The sequence below is a fragment of the Trachurus trachurus genome (assembly GCF_905171665.1).
Source record: "Trachurus trachurus genome assembly, chromosome: 3".
Classification (NCBI taxonomy): Eukaryota; Metazoa; Chordata; class Actinopteri; order Carangiformes; family Carangidae; genus Trachurus; species Trachurus trachurus.
The window spans coordinates 2,750,294-2,766,728 of NC_139893.1; positions in this window are offsets into that span (position 1 = coordinate 2,750,294).

Here is a 16,435-nt window from a genome sequence, read left to right on the forward strand (position 1 = left end):
AAAACAAGTACATTGTTGTGGAGCATTATCACAGTTATATATCTGTGCTCTGAAATAGGCAACTTTTGATTTTCACATCAAAATTTAGACACACAAAACCTTAACAGGTCTTAAAGGTGTACAGAAAAGAAAATTGAATTTGAGCCCACTCTGGGTCATAAAATTAGTGTAATAACTCATCTATCAGACGATGGAGGCCAAACTTTGTGCAAAATTCTATTTTTGAGTAAATCCAGGATGAAAGTGTGTTTTTTTTTTTCGCATTGGATAATGCAGGCGCACGGATTATACGTCAGCCTGTACACGATTCACCAGCCACTGATATTGGATCCGTCATTCAAACGTCTGAGACAACACACACACACACACACCGAGCTCGGGCTCACCCCAAGCTTTGAATATCGGGGAGCATACGTCAGTCCGACTGCCCAAAAGTCCGACGGCTCATTTCTCCGACTACCCATTCTACAGTGTTAAGGTTAGGTTTAGGGTAAGGCTAAGAGTTAGGGCTACTTAAAGCAGAAGTGAGTGATATATTTGTGTTAATATAAGTCTTAAATAGTTATATCTTCCGACAGCAATCACTTACATAGAGTGTTTGGTCTGAAACACGGGTCTGTCAGTCCCTCTGCTCTGCTCTGAGCCGAAGAGAAAACATTTATCGTATCCTACAGTTTTTATCCAATGAGGAGAGAGAACGGCATGCAGGGCTGTGTGTGCAGCCAAGGAACGCTGTGAATGTGGTGACATAGCGACGAGGACTGTTATGGTGCGTTCAAGGAAACTCATATTTTTCCGACCGTGAAGTGGTACCAGTTCGATCTGGTACGAGTTCACCGGTCGGAAGTTACGAGTGGCCGTTATAGTGACTTTCACCGGTAAAACAGGTCGGAAAAACACGAGTGGGTTGCCTGGAACGCTACAAAGTCGTAAGCCGTGACTTGAAGCTGTAATTTACGATTTCAAAAGCCTGCCTGGAACGCAGCATTAGCCAAAACGACCGGATCACTCACTTCTGCTTTAAGTAGGAGAAATGGGAGGTCGGACTAATGGACGCAAAAATAAAGAAATGTATGGTCGGAGAAATGGGTAGTCGGACAGACGTCATGTGCCCTTGAATATCCCGCCCGTTTGATAACGACCAATCAAATTCCTTTCCTTACTCGGGTAAACTCGTGTTGCAGCTCGTGACAACTCGGCGCGACAAACAGGACAAACGGCCATTTCTGTACACCTTTAAATAAATAGTCAAATATGGTTCAAAAGTAAAACCAACTGTAAACAACCATTGCATAAAGAAATGTCATTTCTCATACCATCTCTATAATGTCAGACAATCTACCACCAATCATTGACTTTAAAAAACTTGTCATCATGCCATAAGTAAGATGAACCACATTCATGAAGAATGTTTCTGACTGTGGAAATCCATTTAGACTTTATAGACTTTAGATTTTAACAGCACAATGTCACATCATGTATGATGAGGTCATGAAATGTTCAAATGTGGTTATCAGGTTGGTTTTCATTTCTCTGCTTACATCATTTATAATACTTATGTTAGAATTATATGCAGATAGATTCAACTGCAGAACACTGTCTCTGTCCTCACAGTGAACTGGACATGTCAGATACACATTAAAGGGACAACGAGGAGTTTTGGAAAAGCGAAGTGTTTTCACACTACATTTATGAGCCTCCGCACCGTGAAATTCTTTGACCGGCGCAAGACAGACTCATGTTTTCATTCATCAAGAATTAAAGTCAGAGGTTGGAAGACGATCACATACCGTCGTAGTTCCCACCATAAACGGCGATTCGGCGGCGTTATTCTCATGACTCGCCACGAAACCGAAAGTAAAGAAACGCTGGTCGGCTCGACCAGCATTTCCACCACCACTAATAATAACAAAATAACCATAGAGACAAAACCATAGATTTATAGAAAATTAAGCAATATTACCCGAGAGGGTGTGCTTTAACGTCATTTGAGCACGACGGTGATGCGGTCAGGACCGAGGCGCTTGCGCCGAGGTCCGCAAGCATCACCGAAGTGCTCAAATTACGTTTAAGCACACCCTCGAGGGTAATATTGCGATTATACAACAATTACCAACAAAATAAAGCGTATAATTAAATAAATATTCATGTTGATGGACATTTTGCTCTCAAAATTTAAAGTTTTTTGCGAGTGTGCTTCCCGTTTCCATGGAAATAAATGGGGTCTGACTAATAACTGAAACACAATCAGTCACGTCAGTAGACTCCTATGTGTAATGGAACCTAGTTCACCTCTACAGCAAATAGTCCGAACCTTAGTAACGACCTAGCAACAGAAATGATTTTCTAGTCCCAGATGAGTGAACTCTGAGCTGACGTTCATGTTTTAACGCGGTCTCGGACTTTCCCGAACTAAATCAACACTGCACACACTCGCCCAAGTTATAACAAAGATGCCGTTTTTTTCATTTCACATATGTAGCTTCTACAACCGCAAACTCTGCATGTAAATGAAGTTATAGCGCCGTGTCGCCGACACAGCTGATAGAGAAAGCCAAACGATTACTCCAGATTATTTAAAAGCCCCAAAGGCGCAAGCAAGAGAGAGGGATGAAACATACAGGTAATCACCTCCGTTTTATCCAATGAAATATTCAGCTCCAGGCCATATTTAAAAAAAAAAAAACATATTCACCGCGATCACAACAAGTGTCTCTCCGACTTTGTAACGTTACACATGGGAGGGAGACAATCCTCTCGGCTGCAATGGGGAAGTTTACAATATATTAACAAAAAATAAAATAACAGAATTGTTCTATAAATGTGACTTTGGCAGCTGACAGGAACAACCTACAGGAGGTCAGTGTAGTTTGAGATTTATTTTCACGAGTAATAAATGACGTTTCTGAAAATAAAAGGGGAAAAATCCATGTTGCCATGGAGATGTGTAAACAACATGACATGGCGAAGTAATATTTTCAGTGATGAGTCAGCCGTGCTGTAATGCTGATTTGAGCACGTTCTAAATGTCTTATTGACCAATCAGATTGCTTGGTCGGAACTACTTGTTGTATAATGGACCATTAACAAGTGGTAACGTAGATTCATCCACATTAACGTGAGACTTTTTTATAACCAAATAGAAACTCCTCGTTGTCCCTTTAAAAGGTAAAACACGACACTTCTCACCTTCAATGGTCGCCATCTTGGTTTTGTAGCAGAAAAGACCGCAGCATTTCAAAGCTGTTATGATGATGATGATGATGACGATCAAGGAAAGAGGACGTGCGTCAGAGCTGACGGCGCCTGATGACAGAGGGAGAAAAAACCAACACTCATTAGAAGTAAAGAAGCCGATAATCACTAATCAATCACTAATCTGTGCAACACCTGAGTGAACTGACACATGCAGGGTTTTGTTATTTCCACTGGTGTAATGAATCAAAGAGGAAGAAGTTCATGAATGTCTCAACATTGAAACAAGAAAATCACAAAACTACATTAAGACTGTAAGAGCCATTATTTTTATCATTGACCTTTATTTTACCAGACAGATTGCTTGAGATAAAAAAAAAAATCTCTTTTCCAAGAAAGGCCTGGCCAAGAAGGCAGCAAACAAGATACATGCATACAAAGAACAAATGACAAAAAAATAATAATAAATAAACGTCCAGAGCCCTACACTGCAAAACTCAAAATCTTACCAAGAAAATTTGTCTTATTTCTAGTTAAAATGTAATTTCTAGTCAAAACAAAATCTAATTATACTAAAAATAAGACTCATCACATAAAAAGTAGCTTGTTTTTTGGACACTTTTTTACTTCTTTCAAGCATATTTTCACTTGAAATAAGTAGAAAAATCTGATAGTGGAGCAAGTTTTTCTTTCCTATTACAAGCACAAAAAACCTGCTTCCACTGGCAGGCTTATTTCAAGTGAAAATTTGTTTGAAATGAGTGAAAACTGTCTAAAAACAAGTTAATTTTTAGGTGACGAGTCTTATTTTAAGTGGAAAGAGATTATTTTTGATGAAAATTGAGACATTTTGACAGGAAATAAGACAAATATTCTTGGAAAGATTTTGAGTTTTTACAGTGTATGTCATACAGTCCAGTGGGGATATGGGGGGAAGAGAAAGAGGAAGAGAAGGCTGTGTGGTACAAGGGGAGGCTGTACCAAGGGATCCTGAGGGAAGAGCGATTATGTTGAATAAAACAAAATAGAACAGAACAATGCACAACAAACGATACACACTAAAAGAACACTAATCCAGTGATGCTAAAATACAATACAGTAAAACATTTACACACTCCATTAAAAAGCCGTTAAGTCTGGTTTTAAAATCAGAAATGGTGATAAATGCCTGTAGTTTCAGTGTTTTTTGGAGATTGTTCCAGCCAGAGGGAGCTTACAGCCGGTAATGTATCTTAAAGCACAATGATAAATGGCAGCCATCCAGCATATGCAAAGAGGTAGAGCAGGCATTCATGTACAGTACATCACCATAATCCAACAAAGGAATAAAAGTAGCAGCAACTAGCCTTTTTTTTTTTTTAGAGACAAAAGAAAAACAAGATTTACTTCTGAAATAAAAGCCCAATCTCACCTTTAGCTTCTTTGTTAGGTTTAATCTGGGGTTTAAAAGACAGATTGTCATCAAGGAGGTATTAAAATGGGTACCTTGAGATGTATATACAGTAAGTCGACAATTAGTTTTGTCTCCAGATTTAGTTAAGATCATCATTTTAGTTTTATCTGCATTAAGCACCAATTTCAAGAACAGGAGTTGGGCTTCTATTTCTTTAAAAGCAGCTTGCAAGTGGTCTACAGCCGTCAACACAGTGCATCCAGAACAATAAATCACAGTATCATCGGCATAAAAATTGAGATTTTCAGTTTCAACATTTTTCCCCAATTCATTTATATAAATTGTAAACAGCAGAGGACCCAATATAGAGCCTTGTGGCACTCCCTTGTGGACAGCCAGGGTATCAGAGGAGCAACCATCAACTTGAACACATTGAGCCCCTGTCTGACAGATAGTTAGAAAACCAACTAACAGCAGAAACAGAGAGTCCTATATTAGCAGTAATACATTATGGTCCACTGTATCAAAGGCCTTAGAAAAATCAATGAAAAGGGAAATAAAATCTGGGGAAAATGTCGGGAAATCTTCAAGGTCTTTTACAGTAATGGACCTAAATCTATTTCTTAAAATTTTGATTCAATAGCCTAATAGAACAAAAATGGCGGCCACCCACATGTAGTTTTCAGTTTTTGGATAATTATCTTACGCCTGATGATGCCGAGGAATTGAAATGTTTCAATCAGAGTCTCTTCATCGAGGGTCAGAGGGAGCGGTGGGTTTTCTGTGTGAGGAACAAAAACAACAAAGACGGAAATATGTCGGCGGCTGTAAAAAAAAATAAAAATAAAAAAAAAACATTAACATTTCTTTTTAATTTTTAGGTGAAAAAGTTCAGAATCTTTTAAACACATTGGTTTTTTAATCTTCAAGCAAACATTCAGTATCTTCAGCGTTAGCGTCCTTTACTAATGTAAAAGTTGAAGCCTTTACTGTTCTTTCTGTCACCTGTTGCCACGGTGACACCATCTATCATCATCCTCATAGGGAGATGGGCAGAGAGCGCCGCAGCAGTAACAAAACACTTCCAGCCCTGCTGAGCCCCTCAGTGGCTTTAAAGGTCAGTGTGTGTGTGTGTGTGTGTGTGTGTGTGTGTGTGTGTGTGTGTGTGTGTGTGTGTGTGTGTGTGTGTGTGTGTGTGTGTGTGTGTGTGTGTGTGTGTCTTCACCGTGCAGTGTATCGATCCACATGTGGTCGCTGTCCTCCTTTTCAGGGGAAGCGACCAGATGGAAAGTGTCGGAGCGATCATCAGAGCTCATCAGACGAGTGAAATGTCACCGTCCTCCACTGGTGACGTCAGCGGCGTCTCGGGGGGGAAACGTGTGACTTCCACACGGGTTCTGATTATCGCTCTGTAACCACTGTTCACTCCAGCTTTGTGTAACTTCCTGAACAATTGGCTTTATGCACAGCTCCACTACTTCCTGAACTTAAAGCAGAAGTAAGCGATCCGGTGGTTTTGGCTACTTCCTGTCAGCAGATGGAGTTAGCAGTCCCCGCCCTCGTCCCTACGTCACCACATTCAGGCGCATCCCTTGGCTGCACACATAGAGAGGACTGCCCCTTTATGCCGTTCTCTCTCCTCATTGGATAAAGGTTGTAGGATACAAGGAAAGTTTTCTCCTCGGCTCAGAGCAGAGCAGAGTGACTGACAGACCCGTGTTTCAGACCAAACACTCTATGTAAGTGATTGCTGTCGGAAGATATAACTATTTAAGACTTATATTAACACAAACATTCACCTTACTTCTGCTTTGAACAAGCTCCTTTATTTCCTGTCTTACATTATTGGACAAACTGATTCATTTACAGTTTACAGGTTACGGGGTGCGTTACGTTTGTGTGGCGGTGTCGCCATGGAGACGAGAGCTGGGACACCGGGTCGGAGGCTCTGATCTTACAAGGTTGGTTTTCAGCCAAGAGACGCTCCACTCTCCCTGGAACTAGTTACAAGTCAATACAAGTCACACAGGTCGAGTTAAGGTGGAAATCCTCCCATCTACACAGCAAAATCAGCAGAGTCAAATTAACTCTATGGGAGTTAATTTTAACACTATTCCTGGTGTCCTATACGATCCACACCAGAAAGTGTTAATTTAACACTTAGTAAGAGAGTTGGCATTTTTACACCAGGTTTGGAGTTAAGTATTGACTATGTGGGGAGTTGGGATTTAACACTTATGGATACTTGCTTTACACCCACCAGGTGTTTCTCAACACCAATGCAGTGTCACTTAATTTAACTTAACTTAACTTAACTTTTAACTCTCAAGCAGGGGTTAGTCGATGACTCTTGCAGGTGTTGATAATAACTAGTACAATAAAAATGAAGGCATTTGACTTAAGTTATTTTTATTTTAAAAAATACATTAACAATTTGACAAACAAAACAGGACCAGTGACTCAAATAGTCAACTTTTTTCAACACAATAAAAGCTGTGGAGCATGTCGTCGTAGATGAGCCCAAAGACATAATGAGCCTTGAATAACTCATCAAAGGCTGCCACGGCGGTCTGGCCTTTGCAGGGGATCTCCTTTTGATCCAGGACGATGAAGAACCTGTGACAGAAATAACCATTACTAAAATTGAAGATATCAAGCCATAGTTTCATGTTCCACCACGGGCACTTTGCACTCGTAAAACATTTTCTCTACACACTACACACCTTTGGATCTTGTTTTTTTTTGGCTGTCCAAGAGCAAGGAGGAAGGATTGTCTGGTTTGCGCTCCCATCCCATCAGTCCTCCCAGGTAGGAAGGTTGAAAGACTGGCTCCTTCCTGTTGGCAATTGAATGTTATGTTAGTGATTGTTTGTTAAAGGTATTCCTTTTTTTTTACTTTTACAGACTGCAACTTTTTACTGAGCAAGACAAAAGTTATTTTTGTTTTATCATAAGGCACCACAGGATAAACACATAGCTACCTGAAGATATCTCACAACACAATGGTGATCAAGAGGTTGGGGGGAGGAGGTGCAGACATCAGCATCCCATCCTAAAGACAAGGTCATATTTGGACATGCACATAATGAAATGTATGACAGCAATAATATTTACAATACAATACTCTGTTGGCCACAGACAATAGTCAATTTAACTATCACATAATGGAAGACAATAACAGTACAATACAACAGAAAAGGCTGCTGTCCATAACAGACCTATGTTGGCTTAGCTTCTGACACCTATCCTCAACATGCTCAGTCTCCTTCACAAACTAAACTCTGAGGTGCACCTGCATCAAAATGCCGGTTAATGCTAACAGCTACAAATTGAAATGTGCTAGTTACCGGACATAGGCTAAGTGTTAAAATTCACCAGTCTCCTGCCGTGTTTAGACGAGCGACTGTTTAAAGTTACAAATTAAATTTGACATTGGTTGTGTTCGATAATATGGTTTAAAGAAATAATGTTAAACTTCAAAACCACAAAAGAAGTTTGCCCTTTGCCAGCTAGCTAGCTCACAAGCAGCCCTGCTGAACAAAGCTAAAATTTATCATGAATTCCATTACAAATATGATTGAGTTGGTGGATTATTTAGATCCCGAATTTACCCTGACACTTTACAGTTTGATGAGGCACATTAAAATAATATATTAATACTTACCAAAGGGTCTTGGTGCACACCGGGCGATGCGACCTCCACCTTCTGTCCTTTTTCGAGTGTGGCGCGAAAGGAGAACAATGAACAAGGGCCGCCCCCTTGCACGGGTTTACCTGGGCTGAAACGCAAGGGCAGGGACCCATGTGCTATTTTTTAACACCCATCCAGAGTTGATTTGCAGAAAATGACACTCACACATTTGACACCCAACTCTATCACCATCAAGACACTGGACAGAGTGTTACAATAAACAGATAAGACACTACATGGTGTTGAATTGACTCCAATGAGTAACACTTTATACTCCCAACACACTGACACCGAAAAATCAACTCTGCTGGTTTTGCTGTGTAGCGTTGCGGTTGTATATCTCAAGCAACTCAGTCGTGTTTTTCATGTTGCATTCACCTGAAATCGGGCAGACGGCAGACGGACGACAGCCGCTGCACGTAGCGGCATAAACAAGCCTCTATGTAAACAAGTGGTCCGTCAGCACGAGGCAAAACAATACACGTGACAATATGTTGTCATGGCGATGTGGTATTGTTTTACCGTCTTTCTCTGGACTTCTGTGACTAAAATGACATCTGGTTTGTTAGCGACGGCCGTCTGCCCGACTGCAGGTGAATGCAGCATCAGTGTAACGCTCCATTCCTCCTCACTGCGTTACCGCGGTGACTTTTCACAGACGCCACCTCCACCTGAGCCGACAGCTCCGGTGTCTCCGCTGAGTTTCCGTGGTTTCCTACCGTCACGCTGCCACTGAACGTAAAAACATGGCGACACCACATGGCAGCAGCACCGAGCTTACCCGCTCCATGGAGATATGAATGATATGAACGGCTCATTCAGAGCTGAAAGGAACACTTCACTTTGTTGATGGGGGGATTACTGGTTAATGAAAAACAGACTGAAGAACCAAATAATCGATTTTCATGAATAGAGAACAGGAGAAGTTACACAATGTCCCTTTAAACACATCAAAAACATTCACAACGTTTTCATTTCATTTTTCATTGAAGAAAATATCGTAGCTGTGTGTGTGTTTGTGTGTAGTGTGTAGTGAGCAGGTTGTGACAGTTTGGTCCCTGAACGCATCAGGTGTGAAATCAACAATGACAGACTCAACCACATGTTGATTACTGTATCCATGACGACCAGGTGTGGCAGGTCTGGAGGGAACCAGAATAAATGAACCATGTTGGACTTTGATTGTTGTGACTTTGTGACTTGAAATCTTCTGTCGCTGGACTTGTTTTTATTGACCGTGCAGCGACACGGACACATCGTTTTCTGTGTTGTGTCACACCCATGTTGTTATGATGGGATGTAAAGCCCTTTGAGACAAACTGTTTGTAAAAACGGGATATAGCTACAAATAAAATTGCCTGCCTGCCACTGGGCTCCACTGGGGAAAATGACATAGTATTTCTGCTGTGATTCTGCAGCTGCAGAGTCCTGACAGGAAAAACTGAGAAATGCTGTTTTTTCTTTGTCACCGTGGAGAAAATGATTGACGGCCCAGGTCTGAAGACACAAATCTTTCCTTTGGGCAGTTTAGTTTGATTATGTAATTCACAGCCATGTGTCAAGTATTAAAACTATTGTGGCGTTTTCGGCCTGCACTGCAAAAACTCAAAATATCTCCAAGAATATTTGTCTTATTTCTTGTCAAAATGTCTCATTTCTAGTCAAAACTAATCTCTTTCCACTTTAAATAAGACTCATCACCTAAAAAATAACTTGTTTTTAGATAATTTTCACTTGTTTCAAACTAATTTTCACTTGAAATAAGTAGAAAAATCTGCCAGTGAAAGCAAGTTTTTTGTGCTTGTAATAAGAAAGAAAAACTTGCTCCACTATCAGATTTTTCTTCTTATTTAAAGTGGAAAATCTGCTTGAAAGAAGTAAAAAGTGTATGAAAACAAGCTACTTTTTAAATGTGATGAGTCTTATTTTAAGTATAATTAGATTTATTTTGACTAGAAATGACATTTTGACTAGAAATATAAGACAAATATTCTTAGTAAGATTTTGAATTTTTGCAGTGTGGTGGTTCTTTAGACGATGCTCAGCTCCAAACGTTTTGGCCTCGTCCTTTTTCCAACTTGACAAAGTTTTGACTCCTTGACTTTGTCCATTAGCGACTCATTCGCTTCAGGTTAAGGTCATTATTAAAGCCCTGACATCACAGACCTTTAAACTCCCCTTCATCACACCCAGGCCCAAATGAATTTGCAGAGGTGACTGTGTTCTCTCAGTCCTGACCTCCAGACTGTATTTACCCTCTGATCCGTCGTCCATTCAGCTCAGCTCAAAAAACATTTTGGTTCATCAGGGTTTGAGCCAGGAAAGCTTCTTCTTCTCCTTCTTCTCTGCTTTGTGCTGTTTTATTGTCTGTTCATACACATAGCTACTACACATTATTAGCACAGATAGTAAACACACTCTATAGCAAGGCCGTAACCATGGAGTCAACATTGGAGGGGACCAAATCTATCTCTTTCTATACTGTATACATACCGTTCTTTCCGGACTATAAGCCGCTACTTTTTCCCCCGCCCCGGTGTCCCAGCTCTCATCTCTGCACACTGCAACACAAACGCGCTCCGTAACCCGTAATCTCTTGTTTATGACGGTTACACTGCAAAAACTCAAAATCTTTCCAAGTGTATTTGTCTTATTTCTTGTCAAAATGTCTAATTTGTGGTCAAAACTAATCTCTTTCCACTTAAAATAAGACTCATCACCTAAAAATGAACTTGTTTTTAGATCATTTTCACTTGTTTCAAACTAATTTTCACTTGAAATAAGTAGAAAAATCTGACAGTGAAAGCAAGTTTTTTGTGCTTGTAATAAGAAAGAAAAACTTGCTCCACTATCAAATTATTTCAAGTGAAAATCTGCTTGAAAGAAATAAAAAGTGTCTAAAAACTAGGTACTTTTTATGTGATGAGTCTTATTTTAAGTATAATGAGATTTGTTTTGACTAGAAATAAAACAAATGTTCTTGGTAAGATCTTGAGTTTTTGCAGTGTAATACTACACAAACACACACGGCGTAACATCATAGATGTTATGTCACGGCCACTGCTTCATTTATTGATTTTTCGCCGGCTTCGTTGTCAACAGATGCACATGGAGGAGAGGAGCGTAACCAGAACAGTGGAAAAGCGAGTGGACTTTAGCTGGTGCAGCCTATACTCAGGTGCGCTCTATAGACCGGAAAGTACGGTAAATTCGCTAACACATGGGATACTTTTTAATTTTTTAATCAGCTAGCTACATATTGGGGGGGACATTTTGAGCATATCTGAATATTGGGGGGGATGTGTGTCCCCCCAATGAATATGGTAATTACGGCCTTGCTCTATAGCCTACTGTAAACTGTAAAATAGCTACAAAAGTACAAGAGTTCATAAACTCAGCATCAAAATAAAAGAGTTTCACTTCGGTTCAAAGTCATTTATTTAACCAGCACTGGTTCTCTGAAGCTGTTTCATTAAAGCAGATATCAGCTTCACGGCCGTTTCGGCTAATGCTGCGTTCAAGGCAGGCTTTTGAAACCGTAAGTTACAGCTTCAAGTCACAACTACGACTTGGTAGCGTTCCAGGTAACCCGTAGCTCGTGTTTTTACCATCCTGTTGTCTGTGAAAGTTCCCTATAACGGCCACTCGTAACTTCCGACCCGTGAACTCGTACCAGATCGAACTGGTATGACTTCACAGGAAGGAAAAACACAAAGTACGAGTTTCTTTGAACGCACCATGAGTTAGCAGCCCCCGCCCTTGTCAGGCATCAATTGGTCCTCGTGCTACGTCACCACATTCACGCGCATCCCTTGGCTGCACACACAGCCCTTCATGCCGTTCTCTCTCCTCATTGGATAACACTTGTATCCCACAAGGAAAATTTTCTCCTCGGGTTACAGCAGAGCAGAGTGACGGAGAGACTCGTGTTTAGGCTGAAATACTTCATGTAAGTGATTGCTGACGGAAAATAGGACTATTTAGGACTTATATTAACAAAAACATTCCACTGATATCTGCTTTAAGGTGGAAATCCTGCATAGTTCCTCTTTAAATTAATTACTTCTTGTGTCTTTATGAGCCAATTTAAACGATTTTAACCAAGAAATATAAAGTTGCACGTGTTTTAACCATCACATGTGTGTCCTTTAAACTCAGTCACAACACATTAGCCTACACCTCTAGTATACCTCAGTGTTAAAGTCAACACTTCACTCCTGAATACACACATGTTGATGTTTTCCATCTCCGTGATGATGCCTGTGTTTTCTCTGGTTGTCTGAGTGCTGTGTCCTGTAAATACATAGATTTGATTTGACGAACAAGGTGAGTTTTAAATGTCAAATCTCAGAGTTTGACCAGCAGAGCTCTGCGCTGGATCTGAGTCTGAGTCTGACCTCGTTTACCACATAGGTCCAATGCCGTTCCGTGCAAAACAGTTTCTTGGCTGGAAATAATGAGACTCAAGGCCAAGAAATCATTCTGCACAAAGGCCTTTTGTAAAAACCACAATGTGTGGATGCTGCAGCCCCGATCTCCATCTCTTTAAATGACCGGGTACTGTAGAAGTGAAAGGAACTCGTCAATAGGGAGTGAAAATGTATAGCCGCCTTTCATAAAGGTGAAAATAGAGAAATATCGAGCTGAACCTGAAGTTTGTGACTCATCGTCGTTGTCGTCCTCGTCCTCGTCGTCCCCCGTTGGGAGCTGTGAGTCTGGGATGACTCACAAGGAGGTATCACCTTCACTTCGATCTCTAGATTTCTGTGAATTCTTTATTTCAGGGCAAATTAGAATTAAAAACTGTTTGTCTTTGTAAATATGATTTGACTAAATTGATGCTGAGTTGTTTATTTCCCTGGTTTATTGTCATGGTTTATATAACCATATTATATATCTGAATATGGAGACACAGGTCAACACAAAAATGCGCCAACAGAACAATACGAATCTGCTCATATCATACACATAGGCTACTGTAGATCACCACTTACAAGCATTTTATCTTATATAACCTGCCATATCTGTTTCTTTATCATCTTTTAACCTACCTCATTCTTTGTTTTATATTGATTAGCATTTTTCGGTTTCATGTGTGAAAAGACGTGAAAATAACACACAAAAAAACAGTGAAAATAAAGGCATCTTATCTTACACTGTAAAAACTCAAAATCTTTCCAATAATATGTGTCTTATTTCTTGTCTTTCTCCTTAAAATGCGGCTCATCACCTAAAAATTAACTTGTTTTTAGATCATTTTCACTTGTTTGAAACAAATTTTCACTTGAAATAAGTAGAAAAATCTGCCAGTGAAAGCAAGTTTTTTGTGTGCATATAATAAGAAAGAAAAACTTACTCCACTATCAGATTTTTCTACTTATTTCAAATGAAAATATGTTTGAAAGAAGTAAAAAGTGTCTAAAAACAAGCTACTTTTTATGCGATGAGTCTTATTTTAGGTATAATGAGATTTGTTTTGACTAGAAATGACATTTTTATTAGAAATAAGACAAACATTCTTGGTAAGATATTTGAGTTTTTGCAGTGTATCTAATCTTATCTTATCTTATGTGACTATTCCTGTTTTTCTTCAGCTGTAACAGGAGCTTAATGCTTTGGACGGGGATTTGGAAAGTGAGTTATAAACACAGGTGTTGAATGTTCTTCTTCTTAATATTGTTTGGAGGACACGACACAATGAGAGCAGCAAGATGGAGGCAGAACTCTGTGTAACTTCACCTGCAGTAAGATGCATTATAATAATAATAATAAAGCATCACACATCATATACACTGCAAAAACTCAAAATCTTACCAAGAATATTTGTCTTATTTCTAGTCAAAACAAATCTCATTATACTTAAAATAAGACTCATCACATTAAAAAGTAGCCTGTTTTTGACACGTTGTACTTCTTTCAAGCAGATTTTCACTTGAAATCATTCTTTCTTATTACAAACACAAAAAACCTGCTTTCACTGGCAGATTTTTCTACTTATTTCAAGTGAAAGTTTGTTTGAAACAAGTGAAAATGATCTAAAAACAAGTTCATTTTTAGGTGATGAGTCTTATTTTAAGTGGAAAGAGATTAGTTCTGACTAGAAATGAGACATTTTCACAAGAAATAAGACAAATATTCTTGGTAAGATTTTGCAGTTTTTGCAGTGTAATGACGACTTCATGTTCTCCTGTATAACGACTATAAAAGGTGACGGTGTGTTCACGGCCTGTCCGTTTCACAGCCGCCGACCCTTTTTATCCTGACCTCGGTGTCGACCTTTACGGTTCCCTACATGCGGCGTTGATGCCGTCTAATGATGCGAGCGGCGACATGAGGGCCAGTCTCCATCACAGAAACCATCATTAATGCTTCCTCTGCAGCTCTATTAAAAAGAACATTCATGCTGCTGTACATCTAACCATTATATGAAGGTGAATCCACTCTGATGCCAACAAGGACATATATACAGTATAGTCCTTTAATGTTTGTAGTTTATAGACTGGGAGCAGCAGCACAGAGGAGGAGGGGGGATTACTAATAGGAACACACCAGACTGGAAATCAATTCACTCACCAGGCAACAACGGTAAAATAAACACATTCAGCAGTGACGGTGGTGTTTTATCAGGAGCTGTGTTTACAGTCCAGTCCACCGTCTGCAGGAGAAAGAGTTTCACCTGGAGCTCAAAGATGGAGAGGTGCACTTAGAAGAAATATAAAAATAAAAAATGGAGAGGAAGTTTTTATCTTCTCTGCCACCGTGTGGTGAAGAAATAAAATGCAGCTGCATCAGATCCATTCTCTGTTTTTATTGTGTGTTTAATGATCAGGGTTAGATTTTGCACATTTGGGTGCAGCTTCGGTCACATTCGCATATGTGTTCTTCTTAATCCGTGTTGAGCTTCAGCTGAGGTTTTCACTCCCAAATCCACATGAAGACTCAGACCTGGACTCTGGACCTGGACTCATGAGTGATGATACTTTACTGTAAACTCATTGTTTCACTGATAATTGATAACTCTAATTGTTTCAGCCTGAATCACATTTTCCTGTGTGTTTTGATGCTTTGGTTCTGATCTCTAATCTCCATGTTTGGATGAATTTATAGTCAGAAGTAGAGCTGGGTGATGTTTTTCACAACAGTCGACATCAATATACAAGACCACTCCCAAAATGATCAGTTTCTCTGGTTTTACTATTTATAGGTATGTGTTTGAGTGAAATTATTATTATTTTTTTATTCTATCAACTACAGACAACATTTCTCCTAAAATTGAAATAAAAATATTGTCATTTAGAGCTTTTATTGGCTGAAAATGACTAAACTAGTCTAAATAACAAAAAATATCAAGTCTTTTCAGACCTTGAATAATAATAATGCAAAGAAAACATGTTCATATTTATTCCTAAACAACACAGCAAGAATATTTAAACTCAGGAAGAGTTTATAAATCAGTTTTTGTGGGATAATGTCGATGTTTAATCCCAGATGTGGTTCAGGTGATGACCTCATCAGTGTCTCATTAAGGAGAAGGAGTTGTGTTTGTGTTGGTGTTTATAAAAAAGAAAAGAAAAGAATGACTGTCACATACATGTAGAGATGCTTTTAAGAAACATTTGTGAAAGTGCTCTCTTATTTTTTTTCCAGAGCTGTATATCATGATGTAACTCAAATCACTATTTTTGTCAAGCTTAAATGTTCCCTGTTACTCATGAGTGAGATTTGAAGATATCACAAGGTTATTTTTTATTTAAGTATTTATTTTCTGATGGACTGAACCCCGAAACATTGTGTTTTATTGTTTTATTGTAGATGATATTGTATGAATCTGTTTATTACTTTGAATTTAAATTGTTTTATTTTTCCTCTTGTAGCTGAGCCACAGAAACACCTGAAATCCCTTCAGACTGTAATTAAACCATGAAAACCTGCACACAGCAGGAAATACGCTCATAAACTCTGCATGCGGTCTCAAATTACAATACAGCTCTGATTAATTAAAAAAGATTATAATTACTCAGTATTGTTCATTTTTTGACTTAATATTGCCAGTTGTTGCATGTGGGAGTTGTCATGTGTATGAAGTTTGAAGAAATAATCCAAACAATTGCAAATTCAAATTATAAAAAATAATCTTTTAATGTAAACTACATGTT